The sequence below is a fragment of the Monodon monoceros genome, unplaced genomic scaffold (assembly GCF_005190385.1).
Source record: "Monodon monoceros isolate NGI ecotype Baffin Bay Population unplaced genomic scaffold, NGI_Narwhal_1 Super_Scaffold_22, whole genome shotgun sequence".
Lineage (NCBI taxonomy): Eukaryota > Metazoa > Chordata > Mammalia > Artiodactyla > Monodontidae > Monodon > Monodon monoceros.
Window position 1 is genome coordinate 122,095,723 of NW_021703779.1, and position 11,946 is coordinate 122,107,668.

The following is an 11,946-nucleotide window of genomic DNA, read 5'->3' on the forward strand; positions in this document are numbered from 1 at the left end:
CTCCAATGCCTTCTCTCTTCCACCTCTCCCTGCATTAGTATCCTCTCACCTGCTGCATGCTCGATTTGCAGGTTTTCAGGCTGAGACAGAATGATCCTTTCTTCTCTCCTCCTCCTCCTCACTGCCTGTAGCCCAAGCTCCAGAGCAATGAATCAGAGATTTCTGCTAAGTGTGAGAGGCTGGTCTAAATAACATAGGTTATTAAAGCTCTCATAAAAATATGAATTCATTTGTAACAGAGTGTGGGTAAAGTCAAACCTAACAGCACTCGGGAAAATGCAGGGGCTTCCCTGGTGGCTCAGTGGTTAAGAATCCACCTGCCAATGCAGAGGGCACGGGTTCGATCCCCGGTCCAGGAAGATCCTACATGCTGCGGAGTAACTAGGCCCGTGCACCACAGCTACTAAGCCTGTGCTCTAGAGCCCGCGAGCCACAACTACTGAGCCCGCACACCACAACTACTGAAGTCCACATGCCTAGAGCCCATGCTCCGCAACAAGAGAAGCCACCGCAATGAGAAGACCCTGCACTGCAATGAAGAGTAGTCCCCACTCGCCGCAACTAATGAAAGCCCGCATGCAGCAATGAAGACCCAATGCAGCCATAAATAAATAATAAATAAATTTATAAAAAAGAAAAAGAAAATAATGCAGACTTGGAGGATAAGTAAAAGATGAGGCTGGTAGCTACATGAGAGTAACAAACTAAACCAAAGGCCAGCTTGTCTACCAGAGAGCACCAGATAAAGAGAAAGCAAGTAAGAGCTCTTCTAATACCACAACAAATCTGAAAGACTTAATTCAACAACTACTTGTTCAAAGTGGTTCAAATTATTTTAATTTAACTCTGAGGAATTATTTTCCCATGGCATTTTTGAAAACTATAGAAAAATCAGCCTTCAGTTAGGAAACCTAATAGCTGGGTATGATACACACAGAGACAGACACCTTGACAGAGAGATCAGGAAAAGAAACTAAGAGTACCCATGAAAATTACTACCATATCAGAGTGACTGTGTGCCTGCACAAGGCTGTGCCCTCTGAGGAACAACATAAGAAAACTCACAGCAGCCAAAATAGACTTTACTAACATACCCCAGCCCATTAAAAAACCAAATAAAAAAGCAGACAATAACAATACAATCACTGTATGGTATCAGTATCCAGAGTACCAAATGTGCTGTTTTAGAGGAAATTATGAAATGTGCAAAGATAATATAACCCTTACACAGGACAAAAACAAATGACAGAAACTGCCCATGAGAGTGTCCAGAAGTTATACTAATATACAAAGTCTTTGAAGCAACCATTATAGAATTTTCCAATGAAATAAAAGCCATGTTTGAGAAGTAAAGAAGTTATGATGACACTGTCTAATCTAAAGCATATATTGTTGGTGGGAATGTAAATAAGTGCAGTCACTATGGAGAACAGTATGGAGGTTCCTTTAGAAACTAAAAATAGAGATCCAGCAATCCTACTACTGGGCATATATCCAGAACAGACAAAAACTCTAATTCGAAAAGATATATGCAACCCTATGTTCACTGCAGCACTGTTTATAATAACTAAGACATGGAAGCAACCTAAATGTCCACTGATGAATGAATGGATAAAGAAGATGTGGTACATATATACAATGGAATACTACTTAGCCATAAAAAAGAATAAAATAATACCAACTGCAGCAACATGGATGGACCTAGATATTATCATATTAAGTGAAGTAAGTCAGACAGAGAAGGACAAATATCATATGATATCACTTATATGTGGAACCCAAAAAAAACTGATACAAATAAACTTATTTACAAAACAGAAATATACCCACAGACATAGAAAACAAACTTATGGTTACCAAAGGGGAAAGGGGAGAAGGGATAAATTAGGAGTTTGGGATTAACATATACATACTACTATATATAAAATAGACAATCAAAAAGGACCTACTCTATAGCACAGCAAACTAGACTCAATATTTTGTAATAATGTACAATGGAAAATAATCTTTAAAAGAATATATACACATTCAGATATTTATATATATGTATGTGTATATATATACCTGAATCACTTTGCTGTACACCTAAAACTAACACAATATTGTAAACCAACTATACTCCAATATAAAATAAAAATTAAAAAAAAGAAGAGCAGAGTGCTCTAGTGTATTTCAAAATGGTTCCTTTTCCCTTCCCCGTGCCAGAAGACCAAGGAAATATTTCTCTGATAATTACTGTGGGAATCTTGTAGATCTCCCGGAGGTAAATCTTACAAAATTGTGGGGTCCTGTATGACTGGGTCCCCCTGGAGTTTTTAACTCTCAAGAGTTGTCTACACTGAGCTTGTAGCAACTCATCAACTACAGTTGTTTTCCTATAGCACTTTGCTCTTGAGTCTCTGATTCTGTAAGCTGAGACCCCCTGTATTTGCTTTTTTGTCTCACCAATCTTGGGGGTAGTTGTTTGCTCTGTGCCTTCCCCTCTCATGAAAATCCAAGAAGAGTTTATTTTTCACTCTGTTCAGATTACTTGTTGCAAGGATGAAGTGGCAATTTTTATGCTTCTTACCTCCAGAATTAGAAACTGATAGTAAAATGAATCTTGTATTCACATGCACATCTGTTTGCAAATAAGAGTAGCCTTATTCATAATTGCTTAACACTAGAAAAATCCCAGATGTCCTTCACCTGTGACAGGTACCCTGCACAATAAGAAAAAGAAACAGAGTATTGATCTAATGATTCTCTATCTCCTTCTCTTTCCCTTTCCTCCCTTCTCATTTTCTCTCTCCTCATTGCATTAGGAAGGGACACCAAAAGGAAAGTAAGAGAAAAACTAAGAATATGTGAACTTTTTAAGAGTGACAACAAAAAAATACTATCAAAGAGTATGTTTCTCAGTATGATGCACAAACCCTAATAAATTGGTGACTTACATAGGATTCAAACAGTCTTTCAAAAGAATGATCATGTTTTAGACACATGTAGGAAGGAAGGAAGAAAGGAAGGAAGGAAGGGAGAAAGAAAGAGATAAAGAGAAAGAAAGAGAGGGAGTGGGAGAAAGAAAGAAAGAAAGAAAGAAAGAAAGAAAGAAAGAAAGAAAGAAAGAAAGAAAGAAAGAAAGAAAGAGGAAGGAAGAGAGAAACAAAGAAAAAAAGAAAGAGGGAGGGAGGAAGAAAGAGAGAAAGAGAGAAAGAATGGAAAAAACGTATCTCTATACCCAAGAGAGAAAAGATTTTGAGCCTCAGAAGGTTAAGGAGAAGCTTAAAATGGGGGAGGAAGCTAATACATGAGAATAGTTTAACAGATTTGTTGGTTGGGGTCAGGAATAGGTTCTGCAAAATGAATAATACTTTCCAGGCAGCATGGTACAATATAATAGCACAGAAGGCCTTGTTCCTGTTTCAGTAAAGTAATTTTAGAAAAATGGATGTGAGTCTCAGAAGAACTCAGTGGGATACTTTTAGGTCCTTGCCTCTGAGAAGGCTCCTAAAAGAGTTCTCTGAAGTAGTCTAGCACAAGTATGGAAGGTGCATAAGAGTGGCATAGTTGCACTCTAGGGAAATCATCCCCCTGCAAGTAACTAAGCACTCCCAATGCACCCACAGTGTCATCACATATGTCGCACATGTCATGTGTTACTCCACTAGCAGAGGCATCAATCATTTTTAATTATACATGATAGCCACTGCTGCAGTAGGGTGGTACACACAGCATGTATAGGGATGGCAGCCCTGCCTAAACACCCACTAATTCACTTTTGAAGCAACCCCTTAGTGTTGTCAGGTTGTGAGTGATCAGTGGAATTTGTGCTCAGGACCTCTATAGCACTGACTCCACTGCCCTTCCTCATACTTGCCTCTTTGGTTGTATCCACTCACATGTTGCAGCTTTGATATGGCAGTTTTCAGAATTGATAAATATTAATTCTTACTGTTAGGTTCTGTTGCTTATGGAAGAAATACCCTTGCATGCCTTATCCTATTCCTTTTCTCACTGTTGTATATAAAGCATTAACAAGAAGTTTGCATTCCCCAGATCCATTAATTAAGCAGTAAATATACTTCACGTCACCAACCCATACTGGAATCACCTGATGTGAGTCCCTCTACCTGAGTTACCTATCTCAACTCCAGTGAAACAGAAAAATCAGGGAAAGCATACACGATCCTAGATGTAAAGAAAAAGAGAATAAACAGTAGGTGGTGGAATGGAGAAAACAGAAATCCCTTTTCTGCCTCAGACCCCAGGGTGTAAAAAGCCCATTTCACTTAACAGGACTGATCTACAAGATGTAAAATATACCTGACATCTGAGGATGCCATGATATTCCTTCAGCTCTTGGGTTTTCTGGGTCATTATCTGAAACAAGATTGTTTAGAACATGTTATTGCACTATTTCCATTCTGAGATATATTATATGGTGCCTGCATTTCCTTGTCTTGTTCCCAAGGTACCACAATATAGGTACACAGATATGGTGAATGGATGCCAGACGCTGGGGCTTTAGTATTTAAGGTGACTATGGCCTACAAAATGGGTTCTCCCTACCTCTAGCTCCCAATCAAGAGCTACAGTGTACTAGTGAAGTCGCAACCCTTCAGCATTTCTCATCCATTCTCAAAACCAGATTATTGTTTCAGAGGTTAAATACGAGGAACATGTGGTGAGAGCTCAGGGACACTATTCCACCACTCAGCCTCCTATCATAGAGTGGAGGCTCTACTGCAGGCACAGCATCTAAGAATACTGGATCTCTAATATACTTTGCTCTAGATTGATCATTGAGTTTAGGTTCCACATCAGGTGAGGCAAACAGAGAAGAACTGCCACTGATAAGCACCCTACTTACAAAGCAGAAACGTCACTCTGAGAGAAGCAGGCCTGCCTTTAGTGCCAGCTCCAGATCAGTGATTCTGTTATTTTTGCCCAGTGTGAGAGGTTACCCTGAATAACAGAATATTAAGGCTCTCCCTAAAGAACAAGACTTTATTTGTAACAGAGTGAAGGGGATGTCAAACCTAACCACATTCTCAAAACCAATATAGATTTTGGTGGTCGGTAAATAAAATGAGCTTACAGCAATCTGAGAGTAATAATCTGAAAAATAGTCCAGCTTGTTTACCACAGAGAAACAGGGGTAGACATAGCTAATAAGAGCCCTCATGGTATCTAAACAAACCTCATAGATTTGCCTCAAAACTACCCGTGCAAAAGGGTCTGAATTATTTAGATCAAACTCTGGACCACTTTTGCCTGCAGCATTTTGAAAACTACATAAAGATCTGCCTGCAATTAGGAAGTCTAAGGGCTGGGTGTGATACACATGAAGGCAGACAGCTTGACAGAGAGATCAGGAAGAGAAAAAGTCAAAAGAACTCCACTAAAACCACTGTCTTCTCAGAATGCCTGTGTGTATAACAAAGCCTGTGCACTAATCGGAAAAACACAAAATGCTTCATGCTGTAGACAAAACTTCACCGATATAGTATTGCCAAGTCAATAAACAAATAAAGAAGCAGAAAACAACAAAAACAACAAAACAATTCCAGGGATGGGGAAACATTATCCAGAGTTGCTTCAATTAATCATCTTTCAACTAGACTTATGAAAGGAAAGGAAAAGAAAATATATTCTATACACAGGAGAAAAACAGACAACAGAAAATTCCTGTGACAGGTTCCAAATATCGTAATAATAAAGACTTTAAACATTATATTTTCAAAGAAAGAAATAAACCATTATTTGAGAAGCAAAGGAAGTTATGATGACATATATACAAAGATGTATATCTCTTCAAACATGCATACTAAAAAATTGGCAAAAAATATTTTTAAAGTAAAGAAGATGCTTTACTTTAAAACAACTAGAAAGACAGGAACACAAACCCACCCATTATCAGAGAGGCTGCCTCAAATCATAATAAGGTCACAGACACCCCAAAACACACAACTGGATGTGGTCCTGCCCACCAGAAAGACAAGATCCAGCCTCATCCACCAGAACACAGGCACTACTGCCCTCTACCAGGAAGCCTACACAACCCGCTGAAACAACCTTAGCCACTGAGGGCAGACACCAAAAACAACAGGAACTACAAAGCTGCAGGCTGTGAAAAGGAGAGCCCAAACACAGTAAGTTAAGCAAAATGGGAAGACAGAGAAACACGCAGATGAAAGAGCAAGGAAAAAACCCACCAGACCAAACAAATAAAGAGGAAATAGGCAGTCTACCTGAAAAAGAATTCAGAGTAATGATAGTAAAGATGATCCAAAATCTTGGAAATAGAATGGAGAAAATACAACAAATGTTTAACAAGGACCTAGAAGAACTAAAAAGCAAACAAACAAGGATGAACAACACAATAAATGAAATTAAAAACTCTCTAGAAGGAATCAATAGCAGAATAACTGAGGCAGAAAAACGGATAAGTGACCTGGAAGATAAAATAGTAGAAATAAATACTGCAGAGCAGAATAAAAAAAAAAGAATGAAAAGAATTGAGAACAGTCTTAGAGACCTCTGGGACAACATTAAACACACCAACATTCAAATTATAGGGGTCTCAGAAGAAGGGAAAAAGAAAGGGATGGAAAAAATATTTGAAGACATTATAGATGAAAACTTCCCTAATATGGGAAAGGAAATAGTCAATCAAGTCCAAGAAGTGCAGAGAGTCCCATACAAGATAAATCCAAGGACAAACACGCCAAGACACATATTAATCAAACTATCAAAAATTAAATTCAAAGAAAAATTATTAAAAGCAGCAAGGGAAAAACAACAAATAACATACAAGGGAATCCCCATAAGGTTAACAGCTGATCTTTCAGCAGAAACTCTGCAAGCCAGAAGGGAGTGGCGGGACATATTTAAAGTGATGAAAGGGAAAACCCTACAACCGAGACTACTCTATCCAGCAAGGATCTCATTCAGATTCGACGGAGAATATAAAACCTTTACAGACAAGCAAAAGCTAAGAGAATTCAACCACCAAACCAGATTTACAACAAATGCTAAAGTAACTTCTCTAGGCATGAAACACAAGAGAGGGAAAAGACCTACAATAACAAACCCAAACCAATTAAGAAAATGGTAATAGGAACATACATATCAATAATTACCATAAATGTAAATGGATTAAATGCTCCAACCAAAAGACATAGACTGGCTGAATGGATACAAAAACAAGACCCATACATATGCTGTCTACAAGAAAACCACTTCAGACCTAGGGACACATACAGACTGAAAGTGAGGGGATGGAAAAAGATATTCCATGCAAATGGAAACCAAAATAAAGCTGGAGTAGCAATTTCATATCAGACAATATAGACCTTAAAATAAAGACTGTTTAACGAGACAAAGAAGGACACCACTTAATGACCAAGGGATCAATCCAACAAGAAGATAGAACAATTGTAAATATTTATGCACCCAACATAGGAGCACCTCAATACATAAGGCAAATACTAACAGCCATAAAAGGGGAAATCGACAGTAACACAATCATAGTAGGGGACTTCAACACCCCACTTTCGTGAAAATAAATAAGGAAACACAAGCTACAAATGATACATTAAACAAGATGGACTTAATTAATATTTATAGGACATTCCATCCAAAAACAACAGAATACACTTTCTTCTCATGTGCTCATGGAACATTCTCCAGGATAGATCATATCTTGGGTCACAAATCAAGCCTTAGTAAATTTAAGAAACTTGAAATCGTATCAAGTATCTTTTCCAACCACAATGCTATGAGACTAGATATCAATTACAGGAAAAAATCTGTAAAAAATACAAACACATGAAGGCTAAACAATACCCTACTTAATAACCAAGAGATCACTGAAGAAATCAAAGAGGATATCAAAAAATACCCAGACACACATGGCAATGAAAACCCGACGATCCAAAACCGATGGGATGCAGCAAAAGAAGTTGTAAGAGGGGAGATTATAGCAAAACCATCCTACCTCAAGAAACAAGAAAAATCTCAAATAAACAACCTAACCTTACACCTAAAGCAATTAGAGAAAGAAGAACAAAAAAAACCCCAAAGTTAGCAGAGGGAAAGAAATCATAAAGATCAGATCAGAAATAAATGAAAAAGAAATGAAGGAAACAATAGCAAAGATCAATAAAACTAAAAGCTGGTTTTTTGAAAGATAAACAAAATTGATAAACCATTAGCCAGACTCATCATGATAAAAAGGGAGAAGATGCATATCAATAGAATTAGAAATGAAAAAGGAGAAGTAACAACTGCCACCACAGAAATAGAAAGGATCATGAGAGATTACTACAAGCAACAATATTCCAATAAAATGGACAAGATGGAAGAAATGGACAAACTCTTAGAAAAGCACAACCTTCCAAGACTGAACCAGGAAGAAAGAGAAAATATAAACAGACCAATCACAAGCACTGAAATAGAGACTGTGATTAAAAATCTTCCAAAAACAAAAGCCCAGGACCAGATGGCTTCACAGGTGAATTCTATCAAACATTTAGAGAAGAGCTAACACCTTTCCTTCTCAAACTCTTCCAAAATACAGCACAGGGTGAAACACCTGCAAACTCATTCTACAAGACCACCATCACCCTGATACCAAAACAAGACAAACATGTTTCAAGGAAAGAAAACTACAGGCCAATATCACTGATGAACATAAATGCAAAAATCCTTAACAAAATGCTAGCAAACAGAATCCAACAGCACATTAAAAGGATCATACACCATGATCAAGTGGGGCTTATCCCAGGAATGCAAGGATTCTTTAATATATGTAAATCAAACAATGCGATAAACCCTATTAACAAACTGAAGGAGAAAAACCATATGATCATCTCATTGATGCAGAAAAAGCTTTCGACAAAATTCAAAACCCATTTTTGATAAAAACCCTCCAGAAAATAGGCAAAGAAGGAACTTACCACAACAAAATAAAGGCCATATATGACAAACTCACAGCCAACATCGTTCTCAATGGTGAAAAACTGAAACCATTTCCTCTAAGATCAGGAACAAGACAAGGTTGTCCACTCTCACCACTATTATTCAACATAGTTATGGAAGTTTTAGCCACAGCAGTCAGAGAAGAAAAAGAAATAAAATGAATCCAAATCGGAAAAGAAGAAGTAAAGCTGTCACTGTTTGCAGATGACACGATACTTTACATAGAGAATCCTAAAGACTCTACCAGAAAACTACTAGAGATAATCAATGAATTTGGTAAAGTAGCAGGATATAAAATTAATGCACAGAAATCTCTTGCATTCCTAAACACTAATGGTGAAAAATCTGAAAGAGAAACTAAGGAAACACTCCCATTTACCACTGCAACAAAAAGAATAAAATACCTAGGAATAAACCTACCTAAGGAGACAAAAGACCAGTAGGCATAAAATTATAAGACACTGATGAAGGAAATTAAAGATGATACAAACAGATGGAGAGATATACCATGTTCTTGGATTGGAAGAATCAACATTGTGAAAATGAATATACTAGCCAAAGCAATCTACAGATTCAATGCAATCCCTATCAAACTACCAATGGCATTTTTCATAGAAGTAGAACAAAAAATTTCAGAATTTATATGAAATACGAGACCCTAAATAGGAAAAGCAATCTTGAGAAAGAGAAACGCAGCTGGAGTAAGCAGGCTCCCTGACTTCAGAATATACTACGAAGGTACAGTAATCACGACAGTATGGTACTGGCACAAAAACAGAAATACAGATCAATGGAACAGGATAGAAATCCCAGAGATAAACCCACACACATATGCTCACCCTATTTTTGATAAAGGAGGCAATAATATACAATGGAGAAAAGACAGCCTCTTCAATAAGTGGTGCTGGGAAAACTGGACAGCTACATGTAAAAGAATGAAATTAGAACACTCCCTAACACCATACACAAAAATAAACTCAAAATGGATTAAAGACCTAAATGTAAGGCCAGACACTATAAAACTCTTAGCAGAAAACATAGGCAAAACACTCTATGACATAAATCACAGCAAGATCCTTTTTGACCCACCTCCTAGAGAAATGGAAATAAAAACAAAAATAAAGAAACGGGGCCTAATGAAACTTAAAAGCTTTTGCACAGCAAAGGAAACCATAAGCAAGAAGAAAGGACAACCCTCCGAATGGGAGAAAATATTTGCAAATGAAGCCACTGACAAAGGATTAATCTCCAAAATTTAGAAGCAGTTCATGCAGCTCAATATCAAAAAAACAAACAACCCAATCCAAAAATGGTCAGAAGACCTAAATAGACATTTCTCCAAAGAAGATATACAGATTGCCAACAAACACATGAAAGGATGCTCAACATCACTAATCATTAGAGAAATGCAAATCAAAACTACAATGAGGTATCACCTCACACCAGTCAGAATGGCCATCATCAAAAAATCTGCAAACAATCAATGTTGGAGAGGGTGTGGAGAAAAGGGAACCCTCTTGCACTGTAGTGGGATTGTAAATTGATACAGCCGCTATGGAGAGCAGTATGGAGGTTCCTTAAAAAACTAAAAATAGAACTACCTTACGACCCAGCAATCGCACTACTGGACATATACCCTGAGACAACCATAATTCAAAAAGCGTCATGTACCAAAATGTTCATTGCAGTTCTGTTTACAATAGCCAGGACATGGAAGCAACCTAAGTGTCCATCAACAGATGAATGGATAAAGCAGTTGTGGCACATATATATAATGGAATTTTACTCAGCCATAAAAAGAAACAAAATTGAGTGATTTGTAGTGAGGTAGATGGACCTAGACTCTGTCATACATTGAAGCAAGTCAGAAAGAGAAAAATAAATACCGTATGCTAACACATACATATGGAATCAAAAAAAATGGATCTGAAGAACCTAGGGGCAGGACAGGAATAAAGAGGCAGACGTAGAGAACGGACCTGAGGATATGCGGAGGGGGATGGGTCAGCTGGGACAAAGGGAGAGAGTGGCATGGACATATATACACTACCAAATGTAAAATAGATAGCTAGCGGGAAGCAGCCGCATAGCACAGGGAGATCAGCTCGGTGCTTTGTGACCACCTAGAGGGGTGGCATAGGGAGGGTGGGAGGGAGGGAGACACAAGAGGCAGGAGATATGGGGATATATGTATATGTATAGCTGATTCACTCTGTTATAAAGCAGAAACTAACACACCATTGTAAAGCAATCATACTCCAATAAAGATGTTAAAAAAAATAAAAACACAGTTGGAGGAATGAACAGCAGACTAAGTTATATAGCAGAATGCATAAGTGATCTGGAAGGCAGAACAATGGAAAACACCCAATCAGGACAGCAAAAAGAAAAAAAATTAATAAAAAACAGTTTAAGAGGTCTATGGGTAACATTAAGCATGAGAAAACTCACATTATCGGGGTCCCAGAAGGAGAAAAGTGAGAGAAGGGGATTGAAAATATATTTGTTGAAATTATAGCTGAAAACTTCCCAACTCTGAAGAAAGAAACAGATATTCAAGTATAGGAAGCACAGAGGGTACCAAACAAGATGGACCCAAACAAACCCACACCAAGACATAACATGATTAAAATGGCAAAATGTAAAGACAAAGAGAGAATGATCTAAAGGCAACAAAAGATAAATAAATAGTCATATACAAATTATACCTGTAAGGAACTCAGCTTATTTTTCTGCAGAAATTTTGCAGGCCAGAAGGGAGTGGCATGACACATTCAACGTGCTGAAAGGAAAAAGCCTATAACCTGGGATACTCTACCCAGCAAGATTCTATTTAGAATCAAAGGAAATATAAAGAGCTTCTAGGACAAACAAAAGCTAGAAGAGTTCATCAATACTAAACCTAACCTAGAAGAAATGACAAAGGGTATTCTCTAAAGGGAAAAGAAGAAAGAATTCATAGGAAAGGGAAAAATCCAACTT